Source organism: Carassius gibelio, chromosome B14, assembly GCF_023724105.1.
Source record: "Carassius gibelio isolate Cgi1373 ecotype wild population from Czech Republic chromosome B14, carGib1.2-hapl.c, whole genome shotgun sequence".
Lineage (NCBI taxonomy): Eukaryota > Metazoa > Chordata > Actinopteri > Cypriniformes > Cyprinidae > Carassius > Carassius gibelio.
The window spans coordinates 579,545-591,514 of record NC_068409.1 but is presented as its reverse complement, the minus strand read 5'-3'; the positions used below and the strand labels follow the sequence as shown (position 1 = coordinate 591,514).

At 37.6% G+C, this 11,970-nt stretch overlaps 2 long non-coding RNA genes across 2 annotated transcripts; both read right to left on the bottom strand.

Moving 5' to 3' along the window:
* Positions 1-8,472: 8,472 nt before the first annotated feature.
* On the bottom strand, positions 8,473-10,027 carry LOC127971779 (uncharacterized). The gene is made up of 3 exons (XR_008156916.1): positions 9,977-10,027; positions 9,784-9,848; positions 8,473-9,077 (listed from the first exon to the last, which is right to left on the bottom strand). It is a non-coding gene; the product is annotated as an uncharacterized LOC127971779 (long non-coding RNA).
* An 81-nt stretch (positions 10,028-10,108) lies between these two features.
* Positions 10,109-11,331, bottom strand: LOC127971780 (uncharacterized). Its single transcript, XR_008156917.1, has 3 exons — positions 11,092-11,331; positions 10,368-10,640; positions 10,109-10,204 (listed from the first exon to the last, which is right to left on the bottom strand). It is a non-coding gene; the product is annotated as an uncharacterized LOC127971780 (long non-coding RNA).
* Between the last annotated feature and the right edge of the window lie 639 nt (positions 11,332-11,970).

Below are 11,970 nucleotides of genomic sequence, written 5' to 3'. Positions count from 1 at the left end.
GAGTGGTAGAGATACTTTATAGTGAGTGTAGTATTGTAAACCAAAGTGAAGTGGAAATATAATTCATGATAACACACCTTGGATCATTGCCAGTGTTATCACCATCATAATCACCAGCACTGTTACCACCCGTATCATCACATTATGAGTTCTACATAATCATCACCATCATCCTCACCACTACCGTCATTACATCAGTATCACCGATATCATCAGCACCATTGTCATTATTAATCATTTTATCAAATCATAATTACAACCCATTGTCACTAACCTCATCGCATTGTCATTATTATGTTCACCAATGCTTTTCACCACCATCACCACAAAAGCACTATTATAACCAGCATCATCACTGTTAGTACCTTCAGTCACTACCAATGTTATCAACACCATCACATTATTGCCAGTATGCTCATCACTATCATGAAAACCTCACTGCTAAGACCAGCTTTATCTTTATCATCACCACTGTTATCATCACCATCACGACTGTAATCACCATCATCCCTACTTTATATAACTACCACGAACACCACCCGCAGCAGCTTGATTTTCAGAATCACCACTACCATCATCATTATCGTCACTGTTATGCATTAACTATCATCACCATCCTCACAGTTATCACCAACATAATCATCACTATGATGATCACTAACACTGTTCAACACCATATCATTACAATTATCAACAGTATTATCACTATTTTCATCATCATCTCTTTCATCACAATCATAGGCATCAACACGGTTATCACCATCATCACATTATCACCATCATACGTACCATTATGATGAAACCCCAATGTTCATCCAGCTTAATCAATCAATCAATCAATCAATCACCTTTATTTATATAGTGCTTTAAACAAAATACATTGCGTCAAAGCACTGAACAACATTCATTTGGAAAACAGTGTCTCAATAATGCAAAATGATAGTTAAAGGCCAGTTCATCATTGAATTCAGTGATGTCATCTCCGTTCAGTTTAAATAGTGTCTGTGCATTTATTTGCAATCAAGTCAATGATATCGCTGTAGATGAAGTGACCCCAACTAAGCAAGCCAGAGGCGACAGTTAATCATCATCATCACTGTTATCATCACTATCACTGCTGTAATCACCATCATAATCACCACCACTGTTATCACCACATTTATTTCCATCACCAGTGCATCATCATCTTATTTTTTTGTGCAGTAACTATCATCTTCATTATCATTATCCTTATCACCACCGATGTTATCACCAAAATCATCACATTCTCATCATCATACAATCATCACTACACTGTTCATTGTTATCATCACTGTATCATCACTTCTCACAATAATCACCATAATGGCCACACAATTCTGTTATCACCATCACTTTTATCACCAGCTTCATCTTTAACATCACCATGATAATCACCATAATGGCCACTAAAGCACTGTCAATGTACCATCACTATTATCACCATCATCATTACAATATGATCAGCATCACTGTCATCATTATCATCACAGTTATGATGGTCACCCCCACCAACACCATCAGCAGCAGCAGCCACACAGTTCTGTTATCACCATCACTTTTATCACCAGCTCCATCTTTACCATCACCTTCGATATGACTATCATTATCATCACAGCTTCAGTCATCACCAGCTTAATTTTCACCATCTGCATCACCGAGCGAGAAAAGCACAACTCGTGTAGAAACTTATGAAGAATAATTGTTCAAAAGTAGAGAGACAGAAAACATTTCCCCAGCAGGCTTAACCAATGCAGAGTCTGAGGAAGGCATCTTGGCCTCAGTATGAGCGTGCTGCTGCTCTCTCTACTCTCATTTGGATAAATATCTCCGCAGGGTAGAGGACAGCAGCGCCGGCGCTCATCCCCATCCTTCACGCTCCTCCTGCCGCAATCAGGTTGCATGAGTATCAAACCCCCCTCAGCTCATAGCCATGTTAATGTAATTCCTTCTACCATTCCTCTCCACAGACAGCTCTGTGTGTGTGTTTATATGTGTGAGTGATGCGGTGGGGGCAAGACTGTGTTTTTGGTTTTAAGTAATGTGTCGTGTGCTATCAGACCCTACTTTCTCTCTCTTTCTCTCTTATAAATAATTAAATTATGAACCCAGGGGTCTCACCATCTCCCATGACTCTAGTGACTGGAGGCCCATGGGACACTGGCAGGGCCGTGTCGCAGCAAAGTGTATATGTGGAGGGGGGCATAAATTCTCGCTCACTTGCTGCCGTGCTGGGCTGTCACCTCAGATCAGTCACTGGCGTCTCCCGTGAGTCCATGTGCAACCAGCAACCTGACAACAAGCTCAAAATGTGCAGCTCAAGAGGTAAAGCTTGCTGAAACAGAAACAAGGCTGAAGACATTCTGCTGGGAGAAGATGGCTTAAAAGAGGTGAAACATGGGTTCTGGATATTGTTCTTTCTTGACAACGGGATATAAGGGATGGCATATGGATAAAATATACTATATACTGTCACATTTGAAGCTTGATTCTAGAAAGACTCTTTAAGTATAACCTTTTACAGACAAACATGTTTGAGTCATTCAATCTTATTGGTTCTACATGCGATCAAAAAGTGCTTTAAATCCTAATATTAGAAGAAAACATGTAATGTCACGGGTTAAATTTAGTTACAGTATGAGTTAGGATTAAGAGATCTAAAATTTAGTAATGTAGAAAAAGGCTTTAATATGTGCTTTATAATTGCTAATAAACAGCCAATTTGCTAGTAATATGCATGCTAATTAGCATCCTGTTAATAGTGAGATCAGCCTCTAAATTAAAGTGTTAGATAGTGGCGCTAGAGCTGCTAAAGTCATGGGTTTGATTCCCAGGAAATGCATGAACTGTTGCAACGTATACTTTAAACTAAAGTCACTTAAGATAAAATATTTAGATTAAGAAAAAAATACATTAAATTTCATATTTTAGTGAACATACTCAGTAGTGGAGTGAACTCCCAACCCTCATTTATCATAGTAATTGGGTCTGTCTGAGTATGTCAGTTGCATGACTTGGTTTTCTGAGATCATTTAGTCAGGCTAACCTAAAATCAACCCAACTGGCCATGGTTCCAGACATTCTGACTTGAGTAAAGTAATTAATACTGTATTTTAAAGTTACCTTTCTTTTGTCAAATAAATATAATTGATCATATTAACATATTAAAAAGTTTAATCCACAATATTTACATTTTTGAGGTTACAAAATTTAGTATATGTTAATAGCAATATGCTATACTGATAGTATATTTACATCTTTGCATTTTAACTAGATATTTTCTTGCAGACCATTTAATTTAGCTCATTTTATGGGTGAAGGGTACCATCCTGGAGAGTTAATCCTAACCCTAATTATCAAGCACACCTCAATAACAGGCTTGTGTGTTTGATTAGGGCTTTAGCTAAACTCCACAGGACAGTAGTTGTCAAGCCAGACTTACCCACCCGATCTCACAGCAATTCATAAATTTTTCACAAGGTGGCTCATTTGTACGAATTCGTACGAAGTCGTACAAATTCAAATAATTGATGCCAAATCGTACATATTTTACGAGTTGCACAATTCGTATGAATTTGTACGAATGACCTACACCTAACCCGCCCCTAAACCTAACCGTCACTGGGGTTTAGACAAATCGTACAAAATCGTACGAGTGAGGTCGTACAAATTCGTAAGAAAAAGCCACCTCGTAAAATACGAACAAATTGGCTGTGAGATAGCATTGGACTTACGCAGGATAAAGATGAACTGTGAAGATGCAAGGAGTTTAGGTTCCTAATATTTAGAACACTTAAACGTCATACATGCATAATTATTTTAAATATCACACACTTTTGCATCAAATAAAACACGGAAATATTGAAGCCTTTGGCTTTGTATACCCTAATAAAGCAAAATATCTTGAGAGATACAACTTATAGAATCCAAAATATATAAAAAATTCCTTTGGATGTGTTTTACTCGCATCCAGATGATATAAAAAGTGACACGAGGATTTTTGGCTAATCATATTCCACTCATGTCTGTTTAGAGTATAAACACACATATTTCAACAGCATTTGATCTACACTACTGGCTCGCCTTTTTTGCAAAGAAAGATGGAAAAATTCTATTACTTTTTCATTGGTGGAGTTCAAAGAATGCAGACAACAGTAGACATATAAACAGATGCAGAGCTAGAGTGCACGATGTAAGATGCCATAATTAATACTTGTCAAAGATACATGCATATTTTAAACCGTAAAGCCAGCATCAGCATAATACCCCGCATGAAAAATGAGCACATGCAACATAATGAAGCAACGTTTAAGATCATAACAGTGAGACCCAACAGCTTCTCCAGCAGGTGAAAAGAAAGTCTAATTGTGTCCGTATAAACCAGACATGAGCAGGAGAACAAAAGTACAGAAAAAAAGTAGTGCACTCTGTAATTTCTCCTGACATTGTTCCCTCACAAACATGAATAAGGCAATTGAACTCAGGCCTCTAATCTCATACATATTGAGTAACAAGCGCTCTCCGCAGATGCATGTAATTGATGCAGCGATTACGGTAGTTCAGCTGCCCTCGCCTGCACCGCTGAAGCAGAACCGACAGTAGGCTGGGCGACAGGTTCTTGACGCATCATAAACACGAGTTTTTCTGTGATGGCACGGCTGAGGACGAGTTACAATGAAACACATGCATGTGTGTTTTAGCGGTAAATCAATAAAACATGTGCGCCTTCCCCTCAAGCTCTAAAGAACAACTGTTAGAAAGGATGAACATTCAGGGTTTTCCATTTCTTTCAGTCATGCTGAACATTGTGCTGCCAGAACCTGGCGCTTTTCCACGTGAAAAATAACAGTCGGTGACTTATTTCAAGCAAGCCGTGCGATTTGAAGAGGGAAAGAATAATGGAGGCCATTGAGTTTGTGTTTGGAGGCATGTGATGTGACTGATGATCTTGTGTAGAGCATTCCGACACCAAGTCAATATCGCGCGCCTGTTTCCGAGCCTCGGAGTAGTTACCTCTGGGTTTCCAAGGCAACTAAGCGCAAAGGACAGGGAGATGAGACGGGCTTTAGTGAGTCAGTCCCTCAGGACAAAAGGTTCACACAAGAAATGTCTTCATTCCACCCTGCCTGCTTTCCATTCAGTCAGTCAAGGAACGGAGAGAGAGCTGCAAGTGTCAGAATGTAATTTCGCCAAGAGTTCGTAGATCGCTTTTTTGACCGTCGTCTAACAGAGGTTAAAGTTAGCACCATGCTTTGAAGTCAGATCGAGTCACTAATGATAAAAGACGTTGGCACCCTAGCGTACTTCCTCAGGCTAGAAAATGCAGAGCTGTCAAAGAATAAAGACTCAACGGCAACTTTTTAACAAACATTGTAATTAATTTGTACAAAGGCACGGTTTCCGCGTTCGAGTTATGCTGATTTTTCTAGAGAGGCCATTGCCCCTGAGGTCCAGGCCTAATTGGGTTATCCTTTGGATCATTTCAGTGCAGAGCATCATTAACATGCCTGAGAAGAAGAGGAGCTATGAGCTAAGATAAACATTAACCCCAGTAGCTGCCCCAGCTCTAAACGAGATACTACTCTTTACTAATTAAACCGATGCACTATATGAGGACCAAACACGACAGTGGAGGTGTTAATAATCACTCTGATGCCACTGACAGCTCTTGGCCTATATTGAAGGTAATGTTTACAGGCAATGCTTCATTAATATGGTTGCATTCACACACATTTTGGTTATTCGCGGGAGTGACAAGTGCATTCTATAACCGGACTCACGGCTGTACGTTTTCACGACTCACAATTGTATTTCCAGCAAGGTTCTGCTGTGAACGGAACCGTACTGGACAATGAGATGTCTGGATCACATTTTATTTTAAGGTCCAAATCACACTTTTAACAAACCATTTACTAGGAATTTTGCTGAAATAAACTCCTAATTTGCTGCTTATTAATAGTTAGTAAGGGAGTAAATAATCAACTAGTTAACAGTGAGAAGAGTTCCGTTGTCTGTCACGTCATACTTCTCTGCACCACACTTAATGTATGTGTCTAGTGTTTTCAGAAGTTCACAGATATGTTAATATAAGCTACAACTCTTTACTGAGGTATAGCTGTCATTGGTTAATTGCATTTTTGACATACAGTATGAAATCATGCCTCAATTGAACTGTCAAATGTGATAAGCTTCTTACTGGCCTCTGTTACATATGTATACGTTAGGTACACATATGCACCTTTAAGATGGTAAAATTCTCCCTTTAAAGGTTAATAGGCACAAATATGTACCTTTTTATAGGGCACTGTCACAGTGACCACTTTTATACAGTTTTTTCCCCTAAAAGTATAGCTAGCTATTTTAACTGTTGTTTTATGAAATTTGAAATTGAAAACTGAAATTTTCAGATATTAATCTACTTGGTTATGATCATCTTTAGTATCTCCTTTAAAGCCATCTTGAGTAAAACAGCTCAATATTTAACAAAGTACATACAAAAGACATGAACCATAACCCTTGTTGCAAGCTGTAAAACCTGCATCGGACACTGTAAAAAAAAAAAGTATATTGTGAATTGTGGATATTTTTGTATAGTATACAATAATTACAGCGCATTGTACTATAGCTCAGTTTGCAGTGCATGGTGTTAGCAGCATGTTATGATTTTGATCCCCAAAGAATGTGTTCAATGAAATCAAAAGCAAAATGCATACCTTGAGAGATTTACTAAAAATAATCAAAATGTAAAATATGTTAATTTAAAACAATAATATGTCAATTGAGTCTAACATCTGGCTCTATACAGTAGGTGCTGAACAGGTGTTTTGCGTCATGACTAATTTAGCACAAGCGGATGGCTATATTAATCAGCATTAGGAACCACGGCTATGCATTTTATAAGCCTTCTTATACGTCATTTAAATATATATTACTGAAGCAAAGCATTTTTTGCATAGCACACAAAAGTATCCATGTGCCATGCTTTATTTAGCACTTACAGGTTTTATCAGTAACATCTGCGAGCGCTAGAAACACACATGGAGACTCACGTTATTTCATATTATTTAACATGCATCTGGAGTCCATTGAGCGGTTTCACACAATTAGCACACCCACCCTGAAACATGATCAGTCGTATCAGTCTAAACTCCAGATATGGGATTTCCTGTGCAACACCTGCATTATAATGAATGTTTGGCTGGTTTGGTCATTTCATCTCACTGATTTGCTGTGTTGATTTTGCATGGCAAAATGTATTCAGTTATGGCTTTGGAGCAACAGATTTGGTAGGTATCATTTCAATGAGCAATCAATCTAAAAGGGGCAGATGAAAAACCAGCACATCAAAACATGTCCTCTTACCAATAGGGGGTGCTCCTTCTACTAAAACACAGCACAAGATCCTCAATGCTACCATATTTAAGGTTATTGCTTAACTTATAATTGAATGCCTAAGTCAGAAGAAGCTTGTCTGGAAATATCTTATCTGCTATTAATTCAAACAATCACATGAGAAACTGGGATATTGTCCTGATTTTAGAAGTAGAAAAAAAACTATGCAAGACTAGAGAGGAAAGTCTCACCCAGCAAGAGACTTTGACACTAACGCTCAGCCTGCCCAACAGAATCCCCACTTCTGCTTAAACTACACAAGTCATGATTAATTTCACAGCTTGTTACCATGCCCCTGGGACAGAAATGACATAGTAGAAATTTATGTTGTGCTGCAATTAACGGGAGGACAGCAATAGGATGGAATGAGTAATTTAATAGATCATTGACAGCAGAAAATAAGTCATTAAAAGCATTCAATTTATATAACCTCATAAAAAACACTCTCGGGCTATTAGCAGATATGATTTGCTTGAGAGCTACCAATCACCATCTGAGTGTTCATCATAACCACTACACTCTAAAAACTGCTGGGTTGAAAACAACCCAATTTGGGTTATTTTGACAACCCAGCGCTGGGTCAAAAAGGGACGAACCCAGCGCTGGGTTATTTTAACCCAACCAGTTGGGTTATCATATTTAACCCAGCCTGCTGGGTTGCCTTTTTTATGGTTTAAAATGACTATATTGCAGGGTTTAAAAAAAACAGAGCGGGTGTTTTTTATCACTGTATTTCAGAAGGAAAACTACTGCATTTAGAAAATGTTCGATATCATTTCGCATGTGCTTGATAAGGCAGCGTTTGTGAGCTCAGCACCGCTCTGCAGCCGTTACCGGAGAAACCTACCTCTCCCGCTCTTAGCGCCTCCTGCTGGCAGAAAATAAACTCGCAGTGCAGCCATGTGGGGAAACAATGCATTTCTACGTTAAAATTAACCCAAATTGAGCTAGGCATTAAACCTACAAATGTTGTTCATTTTAAACATCACTGTTACACACAAATAATAATTACCAAAAGGAAAATATTTATTAAAAACAAGAAAAAAGTCAAAAAGTAACATGTTAGAAGAAATGCAGAAAAGGATGGCATTAACAGCTACAGAGTTCATAAACAAAGCATTGAACATTTGATGAATATAACTTAAGATCAAATTGGACTTTGTTCAATTGTATATATTGTATAAAAATATACGAAAACACATACAATAAATTAACAATTAGTTAGGTTTTTTTCCAACTATTCTGGCATGACAGTACACAAATAAATCACAACATTAACTTTGATATTATAACATTTAACAGACGCATGTGTGTGTGTGTGTGTGTGTGTGAAAGAAAGTGACAGGTGTATGAATGACAGAGTGTAAACTCTTCTACTAAACAACACAGAAAAAGCATTTAACTTTTTTTTTTTTTAACAAATTATACACTTACAGTTTGTTTCATAGTCCATGAATACAGATCATGCATCACGGTCAATTTTCATAATCTCTTTAGCATAACTGATGTAATCATGAAGAAACCCCATCAGCACAGCATGTGACATCTTCTACATCATCCAGGGCAGCGTCCTCCTTTAAAACCAGTGCTGCATCAGTTTAGGGGAAAGAAGATTCTCCTCTCTGACCAGCATTCATCCCAGTCACCGCCTGCTCTTCATCAGTGGCCTAAGAGAAACACATTTGAAAAAATTAAACATTTAATTAAACTATCCATTTTCAGGTAGAGGTGTATTCACATCTGTAAGGATAGGTAAATAATCGGTTTTAAAGTTTCAACACTTTGTGTGGTTGTTTAATGTCTCAGTCCACCACAGCGCTCCAGAATGCTATAATGGCAGCACTAGTGTGAGGACATGCGATATTGTTTGAATAAATATTGCTTTCAGAAAGCTTCTTTACTGAAACATTAAAACAGACATGACCTTCACATACCTCACAATATTCATGTACATGGAGGGCTGCTCTTCAAACCGTTAGTTCACCAAATAATTAAAATGGTCATAATTTACTCTCCCCATGTTTTTCCAGACTCATACAAACTCTGCTCATTTTTTGGAAAACGTATGAATATATTTAATATTCTCTTTTTGTGTCCTCCATTGCTGGTCTGGGAGATCAGTATTTTATTTTGAACATACATGTTTGCTATCATATAATTTAAGATGTATTCATATATAAATATCAGAATTTACTTCTACAATAACTCTATATTTATGAAGCTTGAAAATACTGATTATCTAAACTATAAATGGATTAACAAATATTATGAGAAAACTAAAAATATATTAATTTATGTTGTAAAGACAGACAAAAGTCTTATAGGTTTGGAATGACTTGAGGGCAAGTAAATGATTTTTTGTGTGAACTTTACCTTTAAGAGCGAAGACCAAGAATGATGACTCTCCAAATCAGACAACTCCAAAGTTGGTTTGAGTTCTGCAATAAAAAACACAGACATCAATGGTCTTAATGAAATGAGCACGTAATCACACTGTTGTTGCATCAAAATGTGAAGTAAACTGGCAGGAGACAACAGAAAAAATTATTTTCTAAAAATAACTTACATAAAATCTCAAAGGAATGATGCTCTCCCATGTCTCTTGCTTTTAACATCTACAAAAACAAAAAACAAACATTATTTTACTCTTAGTAAAACACAACAACAACTGATAACATGAAATTATGAAGTTTACTTGCCTTAAACGATATTTCCCTCTCTTCAGAAGAAGCTGAGAAAACCACCTCCTCACACAAGCAGACTTCTGTGTCCTTAACTGCAGTTAGTTTGAGTTCTGCAAAGAGGGACATAAATGGTTTCAATAAAATATTAACATATACATACATACATATATAAAATCACACTGTTTTTGCATCAAAATGTGAAGTTAACAGGCAGGACACAACAGAAACATTAATTTTCAAAAAAAAAAAAAAAGTAATAATAATTTAACTTACATCAGTCTCAAAAGAATGAAGTTATCTTGTCTCTGGATTTCAACATCTAAAAAAAACACACACATTATTTTAGTCTTAGTAAAAATAAAGATAACTTGATGTTATTCTGAAGTTTACTCTCCTTAAACCGTCTGTCCCTCTCTTCAGAAGAACACCTCCTCCTCCTCCTCCTCCTCCTCCTCATCCTCACACAGGTCTGTGACTCCTCACACAAACAGCTTCAGTGTCTTTAACTCTCAGCGCGAGGACAATGAAGACAGGAGCTGGACAAGTCTGAAATATTACATGTAAAACATACTTTTAACAGTTACCGCTTCAACAGCCTCAAAATAATTATGCTAGTCTTTACTACACAATGCCGTTTCCTTTATGAGAAAAACATACATTCAGTTTAACCGCGAAAAAAAAAGACAAATTCACATGAGCGTAACCGTGACCATAACCGTCTGTTAACGCCTCAAAGAGAACAGATAAAGTAAAATCTTATGTAAATATGACAAAATACATTCACAGACGTTATATTAAAAGTACATCCTCCGTTCAGTAACGTTATATGAGGCAGTTAAGACCTCCGTGTCTGAGGCGAAAACCGCGTCCGTTTTTTTTTTAAAATATATATATATAACGTTAAGCTCCTTTGTTTCCGCCTTTCATATAACCTTCCGCCTTTCATACAACCGGGTAAACAATAAAAGATAACTTTACATTTTGAATATTTACTTACCATAGTCTTTCACTCGCTTCTCGCTTCTATCACGCTGAGAAAATGGCGGCTGCTCGCACTGGAGACGTACGATTTTGACGTGACGTGCGTGCTCTCCTTCACGTCCGCGTCCTCAACCCAGCCCGCTGGGTTAAAAAAGAGAGTTATTTTCAACCCAAACTTGGGTTAAAACATCCCAAAGTCCTATCCAACGGCCTCAACCCAGCAGTTGGGTTGAAAAAACAACCCAGCGTTTTTTAGAGTGTAGTGCTGCACAAAACACATAACCACCATCCAAACCCATGATAGATAGATAGATAGATAGATAGATAGATAGATAGATAGATAGATAGATAGATGGATGGATGGATGGATGGATGGATGGATGGATGGATGGATGGATGGATGGATGGATGGATGGATGATGGATCGATAGATAGATATGATTGGATGTTGGATAGATAGATAGATAGATAGATAGATAGATAGATAGATAGATAGATAGATAGATAGATAGATAGATAGATAGATAGATGGATGGATGGATGGATGGATGGATGGATGGATGGATGGATGGATGGTAGATGGATGGATGGATGGATGGATGGATGGATGGATGGATGGATGGATGGATTGATGGATGGATGGATGATGATTGGATGTTGGATAGACAGACAGACAGACAATATTATATTTTAACTCAATAGACAGATAGATGTAGTCAGCATTTTGAATGTAGCACACTGTCACATTTAACCCACACACTCTCACTATCACAGTATTGCAGGTAATCAGTGTACAGCAGGACTCAAACTTTCCCCAGGTGGGTGTGTTTTGCCACTTTCCTGCCGCACCACTGGACTGACAGCCATGGTACACAAGATTAGCTGTTCATTGTGG